This window comes from Triturus cristatus, chromosome 1_1 (genome assembly GCF_964204655.1).
Source record: "Triturus cristatus chromosome 1_1, aTriCri1.1, whole genome shotgun sequence".
Lineage (NCBI taxonomy): Eukaryota > Metazoa > Chordata > Amphibia > Caudata > Salamandridae > Triturus > Triturus cristatus.
This window is the reverse complement of record NC_140579.1, coordinates 1,221,091,980-1,221,108,679: the sequence shown is the minus strand read 5'-3', so window position 1 is coordinate 1,221,108,679 and position 16,700 is coordinate 1,221,091,980.

The following is a 16,700-nucleotide window of genomic DNA, read 5'->3' as shown; positions in this document are numbered from 1 at the left end:
CTCTAGAGCGGCTCTGCAGACACAGTTCTCTGGCTCTAGAGCGGCTCTGCTGACCTGGTTCTATGGCTCTTCAGCGGCTCTGCTGACCTGGTTCTCTGGCTCTAGAGCGGCTCTGCTGACCTGGTTCTCTGGCTCTACAGCAGCTCTGCTGAACTGGGTCTCAGGCTCTACAACGGCTCAGCTGACCTATGTCTCGGGCTCTACAACGGCTCTGCTGACTTGGTTCTATGGCTCTATAGCAGCTCTGCTGAGCTGGTTCTCTGGCTCTAGAGCAGCTCTGCTGACCTGGTTCTCTGGCTCTAGAGTAACTTTACTGTCCTGGTTCTCCAGCTCTAGAGCAGCTTTGCTGACCTGGTTCTCTGGCTCTAGTGCGGCTGGGTGACCTGGTTCTCTGGTTCTAGAGCAGCTCTGCTGGCCTGGTTCTCTGCCTTTACAGCAGCTCTGCTGACCTTGTTCTCAGGCTCTAGAGAGGCTCTGCTGACCTGGTTTTCTGGCTCTACAGCAGCTCTGCTGACCTGGTTCTCCGGCTCTACAATGGCTCTGCTGACAAGGTTCCCAGGCTCTACAGCAGCTTGCTGACCTGGTTCTCTGGCTCTAGTGTGGCTCTGCTGGCCTGGGTCTCGGGCTCTACAACGGCTCTGCTGACTTGGTTCTATGGCTCTACAGCAGCTCTGCTGACCTGGTTCTCTGGCTCTAGAGCAGATCTGCTGACCTGGTTCTCTGGCTCTAGAGCAGCTCTGCTGACCTGGTTCTCTGGCTCTAGAGCAGCTCTGCTGACCTGGTTTTCTGGCTCTAGAGCAGCTCTGCTTACCTGGTTCTCCGGCTCTAGAGCAGCTTTGCTGACCTCGGTCTCTGGCTCTAGAGCAGCGTTGCTGTCCTGGTTCTCTGGCTCTACAGCATCTCTGCTGACCTGGGTCTTAGGCTCTACAACGGATCTGCTGACCTGGGTCTCGGGCTTACAACGGCTCTGCTGACTTGGTTCTATGGCTCTACAGCATCTCTGCTGACCTGGGTCTCAGGCTCTACAACGGCTCTGCTGACCTGGGTCTCAGGCTCTACAACTGCTCTGCTGACCTGGGTCTCGGGCTTACAATGGATCTGCTGACTTGGTTCTATGGCTCTACAGCAGCTCTGCTGACCTAGTGCTCTGGCTCTACAGCAGCTCTGCTGACCTGGTTCTCTGGCTCTGCAGCAGCTCTGCTGACCTGGTTCTCTGGCTCTGCAGCAGCTCTGCTGACCTGGGTCTCAGGCTCTACAATGGCTCTGCTGATCTGGGTCTCGGGCTTTACAACGGCTCTGTTGACTTGGTTCTATGGCTCTACGGCAACTCTGCTGACCTTGTTATCTGGCTCTAGAGCAGCTCTGCTGACCTGGTTCTCTGGCTCTAGAGCAGCTCTGCTGACCTGGTTCTCCGGCTCTAGAGCAGCTTCACTGACCTGGTTCTCCGGCTCTAGAGCAGCTTTGCTGACCTGGTTCTCTAGCTCTAGAGCAGATCTGCTGACCTGGTTCTCTGGCTCTAGAGCAGCTCTGCTGACCTGGTTCTCTGGCTCTAGAGCAGCTCTGCTGACCTGGTTTTCTGGCTCTAGAGCAGCTCTGCTTACCTGGTTCTCCGGCTCTAGAGCAGCTTTGCTGACCTCGGTCTCTGGCTCTAGAGCAGCGTTGCTGTCCTGGTTCTCTGGCTCTACAGCATCTCTGCTGACCTGGGTCTTAGGCTCTACAACGGATCTGCTGACCTGGGTCTCGGGCTTACAACGGCTCTGCTGACTTGGTTCTATGGCTCTACAGCATCTCTGCTGACCTGGGTCTCAGGCTCTACAACGGCTCTGCTGACCTGGGTCTCAGGCTCTACAACTGCTCTGCTGACCTGGGTCTCGGGCTTACAATGGATCTGCTGACTTGGTTCTATGGCTCTACAGCAGCTCTGCTGACCTAGTGCTCTGGCTCTACAGCAGCTCTGCTGACATGGTTCTCTGGCTCTATTGGAGCTCTGCTGACCTGGTTCTCTGGCTCTGCAGCAGCTCTGCTGACCTGGTTCTCTGGCTCTGCAGCAGCTCTGCTGACCTGGGTCTCAGGCTCTACAATGGCTCTGCTGATCTGGGTCTCGGGCTCTACAACGGCTCTGTTGACTTGGTTCTATGGCTCTACGGCAACTCTGCTGACCTTGTTATCTGGCTCTAGAGCAGCTCTGCTGACCTGGTTCTCTGGCTCTAGAGCAGCTCTGCTGACCTGGTTCTCCGGCTCTAGAGCAGCTTCACTGACCTGGTTCTCCGGCTCTAGAGCAGCTTTGCTGACCTGGTTCTCTAGCTCTAGAGCGGCTCTGCTGACCTGGTTTTCTGGCTCTAGAGCAGCTCTGCTGGCCTGGTTTTCTGGCTCTAGAGAGGCTCCGCTGACCTGGTTCTCTGGAGCGGCTCTGCAGACCCCGTTCTCTGGCTCTAGAGCGGCTCTGCTGACCTGGTTCTATGGCTCTTCAGCGGCTCTGCTGACCTGGTTCTCTGGCTCTACAGCAGCTCTGCTGACCTGGGTCTCAGGCTCTACAACGGTTCTGCTGACCTGGGTCTCAGGCTCTACAACGGCTCTGCTGACATGGTTCTATGGCTCTACAGCAGCTCTGCTGACCTGGTTCTCTGGCTCTAGAGGAGCTTTGCTGACCTGGTTCTCTGGCTCTAGAGAAGCTTTGCTGACCTGGTTCTCTGGCTCTAGAGCAGCGTTGCAGACCTGGTTCTCTGGCTCTAGAGCGGCTCTGCTGACACAGTTCTCTGGCTCTAGAGCGGCTCTGCTGACCTGGTTCTATGGCTCTTCAGCGGCCCTGCTGACCTGGTTCTCTGGCTCTAGAGCGGCTCTGCTGACCTGGTTCTCTGGCTCTACATCAGCCCTGCTGAACTGGGTCTCAGGCTCTACAACAGCTCTGCTGACCTAGGTCTCGGGCTCTACAACGGCTCTGCTGACTTGGTTCGATGGCTCTACAGCAGCTCTGCTGACCTGGTTCTCTGACTCTAGAGCAGCTCTGCTGACCTGGTTCTCTGCCTTTGCAGCAGCTCTGCTGACCTTGTTCTCAGGCTCTAGAGAGGCTCTGCTGACCTTGTTCTCAGGCTCTACAATGGCTCTGCTGACCTGGTTCTTTGGCTCTACAGCAGCATGCTGACCTGGTTCTTTGGCTCTAGAGTGGCTCTGCTGGCCTGAGTCTCGGGCTCTACAACGGCTCTGCTGACTTGGTTCTATGGCTCTACAGCAGCTCTGCTGACCTGGTTCTCTGGCTCTAGAGCAGCTCTGCTGACCTGGTTTTCTGGCTCTAGAGCAGCTCTGCTTACCTGGTTCTCCGGCTCTAGAGCAGCTTTGCTGACCTGGTTCTGTGGCTCTAGAGCAGCTTTGCTGTCCTGGTTCTCTGGCTCTACAGCATCTCTGCTGACCTGGTTCTCTGGCTCTACAGCAGCTCTGCTGACCTGGGTCTCGGGCTCTAGAGGAGCTCTGCTGACCTGGTTCTCTGGCTCTAGAGTAGCTCTGCTGACCTCGTTCTCTGGCTCTAGATTGGCTCTGCTGCCCTTGTTCTCTGGAGCACCTCTGCTGACCTTGTTCTCTGGCTCTGCAGCAGCTCTGCTGACCTGGGTCTCAGGCTCTACAATGGCTCTGCTGATCTGGGTCTGGGGCTCTACAACGGCTCTGCTGACTTGGTTCTATGGCTCTACAGCAACTCTGCTGACCTTTTTATCTGGCTCTAGAGCAGCTCTGCTGACCTGGTTTTGTGGCTCTAGAGCAGCTCTGCTGACCTGGTTCTCCGGCTCTAGAGCAGCTTCACTCACATGGTTCTCCGGCTCTAGAGCAGCTTTGCTGACCTGGTTCTCTGGCTGTAGAGCGGCTCGGCTGGCCTGGTTTTCTGGCTCTAGAGAGGCTCTGCTGACCTGGTTCTCTGGAGCGGCTCTGCTGACCTGTTTCTCTGGCTCTACAACAGCTCTACTGACCTGGGTCTCAGGCTCTACAACCGCTCTGCTGACCTGGGTCTCGGGCTCTACAACGGCTCTGCTGACTTGGTTCTATGGCTCTACAGCAGCTCTGCTGACCTGGTTCTATGGCTCTAGAGGAGCTTTGCTGACCTGGTTCTCTGGCTCTAGAGAAGCTTTGCTGACCTGGTTCTCTGGCTCTAGAGCAGCTTTGCAGACCTGGTTCTCTGTCTCTAGAGCAGCTCTGCTGACACAGTTCTCTGGCTCTAGAGCGGCTCTGCTGGCTTGGTTCTATGGCTCTTCAGCGGTTCTGCTGACCTGGTCCTCTGGCTCTAGAGCGGCTCTGCTGACCTGCTTCTCTGGCTCTACAGCAGCTCTGCTAAAATGGGACTCAGGCTCTACAACGACTCAGCTGACCTAGGTCTCGGGCTCTACAACGTCTCTGCTGACTTGGTTCTATGGCTCTAGAGCAGCTCTGCTGACCTGGTTCTCTGGCTCTAGAGCAGCTCTGCTGACCTGGTCCTCCGGCTCTAGAGTAGCTTTACTGACCTGGTTCTCCGGCTCTAGAGCAGCTTTGCTGACCTGGTTCTCTGGCTCTAGAGCGGCTGGGTGACCTGGTTCTCTGGTTCTCTGGTTCTAGAGCAGTTCTGCTGACCTGGTTCTCTGCCTTTACAGCAGCTCTGCTGACCTTGTTCTCAGGCGCTAGAGAGGCTCTGCTGACCTGGTTTTGTGGCTCTACAGCAGCTCTGCTGACCTGGTTCTCCGGCTCTACAATGGCTCTGCTGACAAGGTTCCCAGGCTCTACAGCAGCTTGCTGACCTGGTTCTCTGGCTCTAGAGTGGCTCTGCTGGCCTTGTTCTCTGGCTCTAGAGCGGCTCTGCTGACCTGGTTGTCGGGCTCTACAGCAGCTCTGCTGACCTGGATCTCTGGCTCTACAATTGCTCTGCTGACCTGGTTTTCAAGCTCTACAGCAGCTTGCTGACCTGGTTGGCTGGCTCTAGATTGGCTCTGCTGGCCCTGTTCTCTCGCTCTAGAGCGGATCTGCTGACCTGGTTGTCTGGAGCGGCTCTCCTGACCCATTTCTCTGGCTCTAGAGCGGCTCTGCTGACCTGGTTCTCTGGCTGTTCAGCGGCTTGGCTGACCTTGTTCTCTGGCTCTACAGCAGCTCTGCTGACCTGGGTGTCAGGCTCTACAACGGCTCTGCTGACCTGGGTCTCGTGCTTACAACGGCTCTGCTGACTTGGTTCTATGGCTCTACAGCAGCTCTGCTGACCTGGTTCTCTGGCTCTACAGCAGCTCTGCTGACCTGGTTCTCTGGCTCTAGAGGAGCTCTGCTGACCTGGTTCTCTGGCTCTAGAGTGGCTATGCTGACCTCATTCTCTGGCTCTAGATTGGCTCTGCTGACCTTGTTCTCTGGAGCAGCTCTGCTGACCTAGTTCTCTGGCTCTGCAGCAGCTCTGCTGACCTGGGTGTCAGGCTCTACAATGGCTCTGCTGATCTGGGTCTCGGGCTCTACAACGGCTCTGCTGACTTGGTTCTATGGCTCTACAGCAGCTCTGCTGACCTTGTTCTCTGGCTCTAGAGCAGCTCTGCTGACGTAGTTCTCTGGCTCTAGAGCAGCTCTGCTGAGCTGGTTCTCCAGCTCTAGAGCAGCTTCACTAACCTGGTTCTCTGGCTCTAGAGCAGCTTTGCTGACCTGGTTCTCTGGCTGTAGAGCGGCTCTGCTGACCTGTTTCTCTGGCTCTACAGCAGCTCTCCTGACCAGGGTCTCAAGCTCTACAATGGCTTTGCTGACCTGGGTCTTGGTTCTATGGCTCTACAGCAGCTCTGCTGACCTGGTTCTCTGGCTCTTGAGCAGCTCTGCTGACCTGGTTTTCTGGCTCTAGAGCAGCTCTGCTGACCTGGTTCTCCGGCTTTAGAGCAGCTTTGCTGATCTGGTTCTCTGGCTCTAGAGCAGCTTTGCTGACCTGGTTCTCTGGCTCTACAGCAGCTCTGCTGACCTGGTTCTCTGGCTCTACAGCAGCTCCGCTGACCTGGTTCTCTGGCTCCATAGCAGCTCTGCTGACCTGGTTCTCTGCCTTTACAGCAGCTCTGCTGATCTGGTTCTCAGGCTCTAGAGAGGCTCTGCTGACCTGGTTTTCTGGCTCTACAGCAGCTGTGCTGACCTGGTTCTCCAGCTCTACAATGGCTCTGCTGACCAGGTTCTCAGGCTCTACCGCAGCTTGCTGACCTCGTTCTCTGGCTCTAGATTGGCTCTGCTGACCTTGTTCTCTGGAGCAGCTCTGCTGACCTGGTTCTCTGGCTCTGCAGCAGCTCTGCTGACCTGGGTCTCAGAATCTACAATGGTTCTGCTGATCTGGGTCTTGGGCTCTACAACGGCTCTGCTGACTTGGTTCTATGGCTCTACAGCAGCTCTGCTGACCTTGTTCTCTGGCTCTAGAGCAGCTCTGCTGACCTAGTTCTCTGGCTCTAGAGCAGCTCTGCTGACCTGTCCCCGGCTCTAGAGCAGCTTTACTAACCTGGTTCTCCGGCTCTAGAGCAGCTTTGCTGACCTGGTTCTCTGGCTATAGAGCGGCTCTGCTGACCTGTTTCTCTGGCTCTACAGCAGCTCTCCTGACCTGGGTCTCAAGCTCTACATTGGCTCTGCTGACCTGGGTCTCGGTTCTATGGCTCTACAGCAGCTCTGCTGACCTGGTTCTCTGTCTCTAGAGCAGCTCTGCTGACCTGGTTTTCTGGCTCTAGAGCAGCTCTGCTGACCTGGTTCTCCGGCTCTAGAGCAGCTTTGCTGACCTGGTTCTCTGGCTCTAGAGCAGCTTTGCTGACCTGGTTCTCTGGCTCTACAGCAGCTCTGCTGTCCTGGTTCTCTGGCTCTACAGCAGCTCCGCTGACCTGATTCTCTGGCTCCACAGCAGCTCTGCTGACCTGGTTCTCTGCCTTTACAGCAGCTCTGCTGACCTGGTTCTCAGGCTCTAGAGAGGCTCTCCTGACCTGGTTTTCTGGCTCTACAGCAGCTGTGCTGACCCGGTTCTCTGGCTCTACAATGGCTCTGCTGACCAGGTTCTCAGGCTCTACAGCAGCTTGCTGACCTGGTGCTCTTGCTCTAGAGTGGCTCTGCTGGCCTGGTTCTCTGGCTCTAGAGCAGCTCTGCTGACCTGGTTCTCTGGCTCTAGAGCGGCTTTGCTGACCTGGTTTTCTGGCTCTACAGCAGTTCTGCTGACATGGTTTTCTGGCTCTACAATGGCTCTGCTGTCCTGGTTCTCAGGCTCAACTGCAGTTTGATGACCTGGTTCTCTGGCACTTCAGCGGCTCTGCTGACCTGTTTCTCAGGCTCTACAACGGCTCTGCTGACCTGGTTCTCTGGAGCGGCACTGCTGACCTGGTTCTCCAGATCTACAGCAGCTCTGCTGACCTGGTGCTCTGGCTCTACAGCAGCTCTGCTGACCTGGTTCTCTGGCTCTGCAGCAGCTCTGCAGACCTGGTTCTCTGGCTCTACAGCAGCTCTGCTGACTTGGTTCTCTGGCTCTACAGCAGCTCTGCTGACCTGGTTCTCTGGCTCTGCAGCAGCTCTGTGAACCTGGTTCTCTGGCTCTACAGCAGCTCTGCTAACTTGGTTTCTCTGGCTCTACAGCAGCTCTGCTGACCAGGTTCTCTGGCTCTACAGCAGCTCTACTGACTTGGTTCTAAGGTTCTACAGCAGCTCCGCTGACCTGGTTCTCTGGCTCTACAGCAGCTTGCTGACCTGGTTCTAAGGTTCTACAGCACCTCCGCTGACCTGGTTCTCTGGCTCTACAGCAGCTTGCTGACCTGGTTCTCTGGCTCTAGAGACGCTCTGCTGACCTGGCTCTCTGGCCATAGAGCATCTCTGCTGACCTGGTTCTATGGCTCTACAGCAGCTCTGCTGACCTGGTTCTCTGGCTCTAGAGCGGGTCTGCTGGCCTGGTTCCCTGGCTCCACAGCAGTTCTGCTGATCTGGGTCTCAGGCTCTACAATGGGTCTGCTGACCTGGGTATCTGGCTCTACAGAAGCTCTGCTGACCTGGTTCTATGGCTCTACAGCAGCTTGCTGACCAGCTTCTCTGGCTCCACAGCAGCTTGATGACCTGCTTCTCTGGCTCTGCAGCAGCTCTGCTGACCTCGTTCTCCAGCTCTCCAGCAGCTCGGCTGACCTGGTTCTCTGGCTCTCCAGCAGCTTGCTGACCTGGTTCTCTGGGTCTACAACACCTCTGCTGACCTGGTACGCTGACCTGGTAACCTGGCCCAGTTCTCTGGCCATAGAGCAGCTCTGCTGACCTTGTTCTCCGGCTCTACAGCAGCTCTGCTGACCTGGTGCTCTGGCTCTACAGCAGTTCTGCTGACCTGGTTCTCAGACTCTAGAACAACTCTGCTGACCTTGTTCTCTGTCTCTACAGCAGCTCTGCTGACCTGCTTCTCTAGCTCTACAGCAGCTCTGCGGACCTGGTTCTCTGGCTCTACAGCAGCTCTGCTGATCTGGTTCTCTAGCTCTACAGCAGTTCTGCTGACCTGGTTCCCTGGGTCTACAGCGCCACTGCTGACTGGGTTCTCTGGCTCTAGAGCAGCTCTGCTGACTGGTTCTCTGGTGCTACAACTGCTCTGCTGACCAAGTTCTCTGGCTCTAGAGCAGCTATACTGACCTGGTTCTCTGGCTCTACAGCAGCTCTGCTGACCTGGTTCTCTGGCTCTACAGCAGCTCTGCTGACCTGGTTCTCTGGCTCTACAACAGTTCTGCTGATCTGGTTGTCTGGCTCTAGAGCGGCTCTGCTGGCCTGGTTCTCTGGCTCTAGAGCAGCTCTGATGACCTGTTTCTCTGGCTCTACAGCAGCTCTGCTGACCTGGGTCTCGGGCTCTACAACGGCTCTGCTGACCGGCGTCTCGGACTCTACAACTGCTCTGCTGACTTGGTTCTATGGCTCTACAGCAGCTCTGCTGACCTGGTTCTCTGGCTCTAGAGGAGCTCTGCTGACCTGGTTCTCTGGCTCTAGAGAAGCTTTGCTGTCCTGGTTCTCTGGCTCTAGAGCAGCTTTGCAGACCCGGTTCTCTGGCTCTAGAGTGGCGCCGCTGACCCAGTTCTCTGGCTCTAGAGCGGCTCTGCTGACCTGGTTCTATGGCTCTGGAGCGGCTTTGCTGACCTGGTTCTCTGGCTCTAGAGCGGCTCTGCTGACCTGGTTCTATGGCTCTACAGAAGCTCTGCTGACCCGGTTCTCTGGCTCTACAGCAGCTTGCTGACCAGCGTCTCTGGCTCTATAGCAGCTTGATGACCTGCTTCTCTGGCTCTACAGCACATCTGCTGACCTGGTTCCAAGGTTCTACAGCAGCTCCGCTGACCTGGTTCTCTGGCTCTACAGCAGCTTGCTGACCTGGATCTCTGGCTCTACAACACCTCTGCTGATCCGGTTAGCTGACCTGGTTCTCTGGCTGTAGAGCGGCTCTGCTGACCTGTTTCTCTGGCTCTACAGCAGCTCTCCTGACCTGGGTCTCAAGCTCTACAATGGCTTTGCTGACCTGGGTCTTGGTTCTATGGCTCTACAGCAGCTCTGCTGACCTGGTTCTCTGGCTCTTGAGCAGCTCTGCTGACCTGGTTTTCTGGCTCTAGAGCAGCTCTGCTGACCTGGTTCTCCGGCTTTAGAGCAGCTTTGCTGACCTGGTTTTCTGGCTCTACAGCAGCTGTGCTGACCTGGTTCTCCAGCTCTACAATGGCTCTGCTGACCAGGTTCTCAGGCTCTACAGCAGCTTGCTGACCTCGTTCTCTGGCTCTAGATTGGCTCTGCTGACCTTGTTCTCTGGAGCAGCTCTGCTGACCTGATTCTCTGGCTCTGCAGTAGCTCTGCTGACCTGGGTCTCAGAATCTACAATGGTTCTGCTGATCTGGGTCTTGGGCTCTACAACGGCTCTGCTGACTTGGTTCTATGGCTCTACAGCAGCTCTGCTGACCTTGTTCTCTGGCTCTAGAGCAGCTCTGCTGACCTAGTTCTCTGGCTCTAGAGCAGCTCTGCTGACCTGTCCCCGGCTCTAGAGCAGCTTTACTAACCTGGTTCTCCGGCTCTAGAGCAGCTTTGCTGACCTGGTTCTCTGGCTATAGAGCGGCTCTGCTGACCTGTTTCTCTGGCTCTACAGCAGCTCTCCTGACCTGGATCTCAAGCTCTACATTGGCTCTGCTGACCTGGGTCTCGGTTCTATGGCTCTACAGCAGCTCTGCTGACCTGGTTCTCTGTCTCTAGAGCAGCTCTGCTGACCTGGTTTTCTGGCTCTAGAGCAGCTCTGCTGACCTGGTTCTCCGGCTCTAGAGCAGCTTTGCTGACCTGGTTCTCTGGCTCTAGAGCAGCTTTGCTGACCTGGTTCTCTGGCTCTACAGCAGCTCTGCTGTCCTGGTTCTCTGGCTCTACAGCAGCTCCACTGACCTGATTCTCTGGCTCCACAGCAGCTCTGCTGACCTGGTTCTCTGCCTTTACAGCAGCTCTGCTGACCTGGTTCTCAGGCTCTAGAGAGGCTCTCCTGACCTGGTTTTCTGGCTCTACAGCAGCTGTGCTGACCCGGTTCTCTGGCTCTACAATGGCTCTGCTGACCAGGTTCTCAGGCTCTACAGCAGCTTGCTGACCTGGTGCTCTGGCTCTAGAGTGGCTCTGCTGGCCTGGTTCTCTGGATCTAGAGCAGCTCTGCTGACCTGGTTCTCTGGCTCTAGAGCGGCTTTGCTGACCTGGTTTTCTGGCTCTACAGCAGTTCTGCTGACATGGTTTTCTGGCTCTACAATGGCTCTGCTGACCTGGTTCTCTGGCTCTACAGCAGCTTGCTGACCAGCGTCTCTGGCTCTATAGCAGCTTGATGACCTGCTTCTCTGGCTCTACAGCACATCTGCTGACCTGGTTCCAAGGTTCTACAGCAGCTCCGCTGACCTGGTTCTCTGGCTCTACAGCAGCTTGCTGACCTGGATCTCTGGCTCTACAACACCTCTGCTGATCCGGTTAGCTGACCTGGTTCTCTGGCTGTAGAGCGGCTCTGCTGACCTGTTTCTCTGGCTCTACAGCAGCTCTCCTGACCTGGGTCTCAAGCTCTACAATGGCTTTGCTGACCTGGGTCTTGGTTCTATGGCTCTACAGCAGCTCTGCTGACCTGGTTCTCTGGCTCTTGAGCAGCTCTGCTGACCTGGTTTTCTGGCTCTAGAGCAGCTCTGTTGACCTGGTTCTCCGGCTTTAGAGCAGCTTTGCTGACCTGGTTCTCTGGTTCTCTGGCTCTAGAGCAGCTTTGCTGACCTGGTTCGCTGGCTCTACAGCAGCTCTGCTGACCTGGTTCTCTGGCTCTACAGCAGCTCCGCTGACCTGGTTCTCTGGCTCCATAGCAGCTCTGCTGACCTGGTTCTCTGCCTTTACAGCAGCTCTGCTGATCTGGTTCTCAGGCTCTAGAGAGGCTCTGCTGACCTGGTTTTCTGGCTCTACAGCAGCTGTGCTGACCTGGTTCTCCAGCTCTACAATGGCTCTGCTGACCAGGTTCTCAGGCTCTACAGCAGCTTGCTGACCTCGTTCTCTGGCTCTAGATTGGCTCTGCTGACCTTGTTCTCTGGAGCAGCTCTGCTGACCTGATTCTCTGGCTCTGCAGTAGCTCTGCTGACCTGGGTCTCAGAATCTACAATGCTTCTGCTGATCTGGGTCTTGGGCTCTACAACGGCTCTGCTGACTTGGTTCTATGGCTCTACAGCAGCTCTGCTGACCTTGTTCTCTGGCTCTAGAGCAGCTCTGCTGACCTAGTTCTCTGGCTCTAGAGCAGCTCTGCTGACCTGTCCCCGGCTCTAGAGCAGCTTTACTAACCTGGTTCTCCGGCTCTAGAGCAGCTTTGCTGACCTGGTTCTCTGGCTATAGAGCGGCTCTGCTGACCTGTTTCTCTGGCTCTACAGCAGCTCTCCTGACCTGGGTCTCAAGCTCTACATTGGCTCTGCTGACCTGGGTCTCGGTTCTATGGCTCTACAGCAGCTCTGCTGACCTGGTTCTCTGGCTCTAGAGCAGCTCTGCTGACCTGGTTTTCTGGCTCTAGAGCAGCTCTGCTGACCTGGTTCTCCGGCTCTAGAGCAGCTTTGCTGACCTGGTTCTCTGGCTCTAGAGCAGCTTTGCTGACCTGGTTCTCTGGCTCTACAGCAGCTCTGCTGTCCTGGTTCTCTGGCTCTACAGCAGCTCCGCTGACCTGATTCTCTGGCTCCACAGCAGCTCTGCTGACCTGGTTCTCTGCCTTTACAGCAGCTCTGCTGACCTGGTTCTCAGGCTCTAGAGAGGCTCTCCTGACCTGGTTTTCTGGCTCTACAGCAGCTGTGCTGACCCGGTTCTCTGGCTCTACAATGGCTCTGCTGACCAGGTTCTCAGGCTCTACAGCAGCTTGCTGACCTGGTGCTCTGGCTCTAGAGTGGCTCTGCTGGCCTGGTTCTCTGGATCTAGAGCAGCTCTGCTGACCTGGTTCTCTGGCTCTAGAGCGGCTTTGCTGACCTGGTTTTCTGGCTCTACAGCAGTTCTGCTGACATGGTTTTCTGGCTCTACAATGGCTCTGCTGTCCTGGTTCTCAGGCTCAACTGCAGTTTGATGACCTGGTTCTCTGGCACTTCAGCGGCTCTGCTGACCTGGTTCTCAGGCTCTACAACGGCTCTGCTGACCTGGTTCTCTGGAGCGGCACTGCTGACCTGGTTCTCCAGATCTACAGCAGCTCTGCTGACCTGGTGCTCTGGCTCTACAGCAGCTCTGCTGACCTGGTTCTCTGGCTCTGCAGCAGCTCTGCAGACCTGGTTCTCTGGCTCTACAGCAGCTCTGCAGACTTGGTTCTCTGGCTCTACAGCAGCTCTGCTGACCTGGTTCTCTGGCTCTGCAGCAGCTCTGTGGACCTGGTTCTCTGGCTCTACAGCAGCTCTGCTAACTTGGTTTCTCTGGCTCTACAGCAGCTCTGCTGACCAGGTTCTCTGGCTCTACAGCAGCTCTACTGACTTGGTTCTAAGGTTCTACAGCAGCTCCGCTGACCTGGTTCTCTGGCTCTACAGCAGCTTGCTGACCTGGTTCTAAGGTTCTACAGCACCTCCGCTGACCTGGTTCTCTGGCTCTACAGCAGCTTGCTGACCTGGTTCTCTGGCTCTAGAGACGCTCTGCTGACCTGGCTCTCTTGCCATAGAGCATCTCTGCTGACCTGGTTCTATGGCTCTACAGCAGCTCTGCTGACCTGGTTCTCTGGCTCTAGAGCGGGTCTGCTGGCCTGGTTCCCTGGCTCCACAGCAGTTCTGCTGATCTGGGTCTCAGGCTCTACAATGGGTCTGCTGACCTGGGTATCTGGCTCTACAGAAGCTCTGCTGACCTGGTTCTATGGCTCTACAGCAGCTTGCTGACCAGCTTCTCTGGCTCTACAGCAGCTTGATGACCTGCTTCTCTGGCTCTGCAGCAGCTCTGCTGACCTCGTTCTCCAGCTCTCCAGCAGCTCGGCTGACCTGGTTCTCTGGCTCTCCAGCAGCTTGCTGACCTGGTTCTCTGGGTCTACAACACCTCTGCTGACCTGGTACGCTGACCTGGTAACCTGGCCCAGTTCTCTGGCCATAGAGCAGCTCTGCTGACCTTGTTCTCCGGCTCTACAGCAGCTCTGCTGACCTGGTGCTCTGGCTCTACAGCAGTTCTGCTGACCTGGTTCTCAGACTCTAGAACAACTCTGCTGACCTTGTTCTCTGTCTCTACAGCAGCTCTGCTGACCTGCTTCTCTAGCTCTACAGCAGCTCTGCGGACCGGGTTCTCTGGCTCTACAGCAGCTCTGCTGATCTGGTTCTCTAGCTCTACAGCAGTTCTGCTGACCTGGTTCCCTGGGTCTACAGCGCCACTGCTGACTGGGTTCTCTGGCTCTAGAGCAGCTCTGCTGACTGGTTCTCTGGTGCTACAACTGCTCTGCTGACCAAGTTCTCTGGCTCTAGAGAAGCTATACTGACCTGGTTCTCTGGCTCTACAGCAGCTCTGCTGACCTGGTTCTCTGGCTCTACAGCAGCTCTGCTGACCTGGTTCTCTGGCTCTACAACAGTTCTGCTGATCTGGTTGTCTGGCTCTAGAGCGGCTCTGCTGGCCTGGTTCTCTGGCTCTAGAGCAGCTCTGATGACCTGTTTCTCTGGCTCTACAGCAGCTCTGCTGACCTGGGTCTCTGGCTCTAGAGGAGCTCTGCTGACCTGGTTCTCTGGCTCTAGAGAAGCTTTGCTGTCCTGGTTCTCTGGCTCTAGAGCAGCTTTGCAGACCCGGTTCTCTGGCTCTAGAGCGGCTCCGCTGACCCAGTTCTCTGGCTCTAGAGCGGCTCTGCTGACCGGGTTCTATGGCTCTTCAGCGGCTCTACTGACCTGGTTCTCTCTCTCTAGAGCAGTTCTGCTGACCTTGTTCTCTGGCTCTAGAGCGGCTCTGCTGACCTGGTTCTCTGGCTCTACAGAAGCTCTGCTGACCTGGTTCTCTGGCTCTACAGCAGCTTGCTGACCAGCTTCTCTGGCTCGATAGCAGCTTGATGACCTGCTTCTCTGGCTCTGCAACAGCTCTGCTGACCTCGTTCTCTGGCTCTCCAGCAGCTCTGCTGACCTGGTTCTCAGACTCTAGAACAACTCTGCTGACCTTGTTCTCTGTCTCTACAGCAGCTCTGCTAACCTGCTTCTCTAGCTCTACAGCAGCTCTGCTGACCTGGTTCCCTGGGTCTACAGCGCCACTGCTGACCGGGTTCTCTGGCTCTAGAGCAGCTCTGCTGACCTGGTTCTCTGGTGCTGCAACTGCTCTGCTGACCAAGGTCTCTGGCTCTAGAGCAGCTCTACTGACCTGGTTCTCTGGTTCTACAGCAGCTCTGCTGACCTGGTTCTCTGTCTCTACAGCAGCTCTGCTGACCTGGTTCTGTGGCTCTACAGTAGCTCTGCTGACCTGGTTCTCTGGCTCTAGAGGAGCTCTGCTGACCTGGTTCTCTGGCTCTAGAGAAGCTTTGCTGTCCTGGTTCTCTGGCTCTAGAGCAGCTTTGCAGACCCGGTTGTCTGGCTCTAGAGCGGCTCTGCTGACCTGGTTCTCTGGCTCTAGAGCGGCTCTGCTGACCTGGTTCTCTGGCTCTGAAGCAGCGCTGCTGACCTGGGTCTCAGGCTCTAGAGCGGCTCTGCTGACCTGGTTCTCTGGCTCTACTGCAGCTCGGGTGACCTGGTTCTCTGGCTCTACAGCAGCTTGCTTACCTGGTTCACTGCCTCTACAACACCTCTGCTGACCTGGTTCGCTGACCTGGTTCTCTGGTCCAGTTCTCTAGCCATAGAGCAGCTCTGCTGACCTCGTTCTCCGGATCTACAGCAGCTCTGCTGACCTGGTGCTGTGTCTCTACAGCAGCTCTGCTGACCTGGTTCTCTGGCTCTACAGCAGCTCTGCTGACTTGGTTTCCCTGGCTCTACAGCAGCTCTGCTGACCTGGTTCTAAGGTTCTACAGCAGCTCCGCTGACCTGGTTCTCTGGCTCTACAGCAGCTTGCTGACCGGGTTCTCTGGCTCTACAACACCTCTGCTGACCCGGTTAGCTGACCTGGTTCTCTGGCCCAGTTCTCTGGCCAGAGAGCATCTCTGCTGACCTGGTTCTATAGCTCTACAGCAGCTCTGCTGACCTGGTTCTCTGGCTCTAGAGCGGCTCTGCTGGCCTGGTTCCCTGGCTCTACAGCAGCTCTGCTGACCTGGGTCTCAGGCTCTACAATGGGTCTGCTGACCTGGTTCTCTGGCGCTGCAGAAGCTCTGCTGACCAGCTTCTATGGCTCTACAGCAGCTTGATGACCTGCTGCTCTGGCTCTACAGCAGCACTGCTGACCTCGTTCTCTGTCTCTCCAGCAGCTCTGCTGACCTGGTTCTAAGACTCTACAGCAGCTCGGCTGACCTGGTTCTCTGGCTCTACAGCAGCTTGCTGACCTGGTTTGCTGACCTGGTTCCCTGGCCCAGTTCTCTGGCCATAGAGCAGCTCTACTGACCTTGTTCTTCGGATCTACAGCAGCTCTGCTGACCTGGTGCTCTGGCTCTACAGCAGTTCTGCTGACCTGGTTCTCAGACTCTAGAACAACTCTGCTGACCTTGTTCTCTGTCTCTACAGCAGCTCTGCTAACCTGCTTCTCTAGCTCTACAGCAGCTCTGCTGACCTGGTTCCCTGGGTCTACAGCGCCACTGCTGACCGGGTTCTCTGGCTCTAGAGCAGCTCTGCTGACCTGGTTGTCTGGTGCTGCAACTGCTCTGCTGACCAAGTTCTCTGGCTCTAGAGCAGCTCTACTGACCTGGTTCTCTGGCTCTACAGCTGCTCTGCTGGCCTGGTTCTCTGTCTCTACAGCAGCTCTGCTGACCTGGTTCTATAGCTCTACAGTAGCTCTGTTGACCTGGTTCTCTGGCTCTAGAGGAGCTCTGCTGACCTGGTTCTCTGGCTCTAGAGAAGCTTTCCTGTCCTGGTTCTCTGGCTCTAGAACAGCTTTGCAGACCCGGTTGTCTGGCTCTAGAGCGGCTCTGCTGACCCAGTTCTCTGGCTCTAGAGCGGCTCTGCTGACCTGGTTCTATGGCTCTTCAGCGGCTCTACTGACCTGGTTCTCTGGCTCTACAACAGTTCTGCTGACCTGGTTCTCTGGCTCTAGAGCGGCTCTGCTGGCCTGGTTCTCTGGCTCTAGAGCGGCTCTGCTGACCTGGTTCTCTGGCTCTACAGCAGCGCTGCTGACCTGGGTCTCAGGCTCGACAATGGCTCTGCTGACCTAGGTCTCGGGCTCTACAACGGCTCTGCTGACTTGGT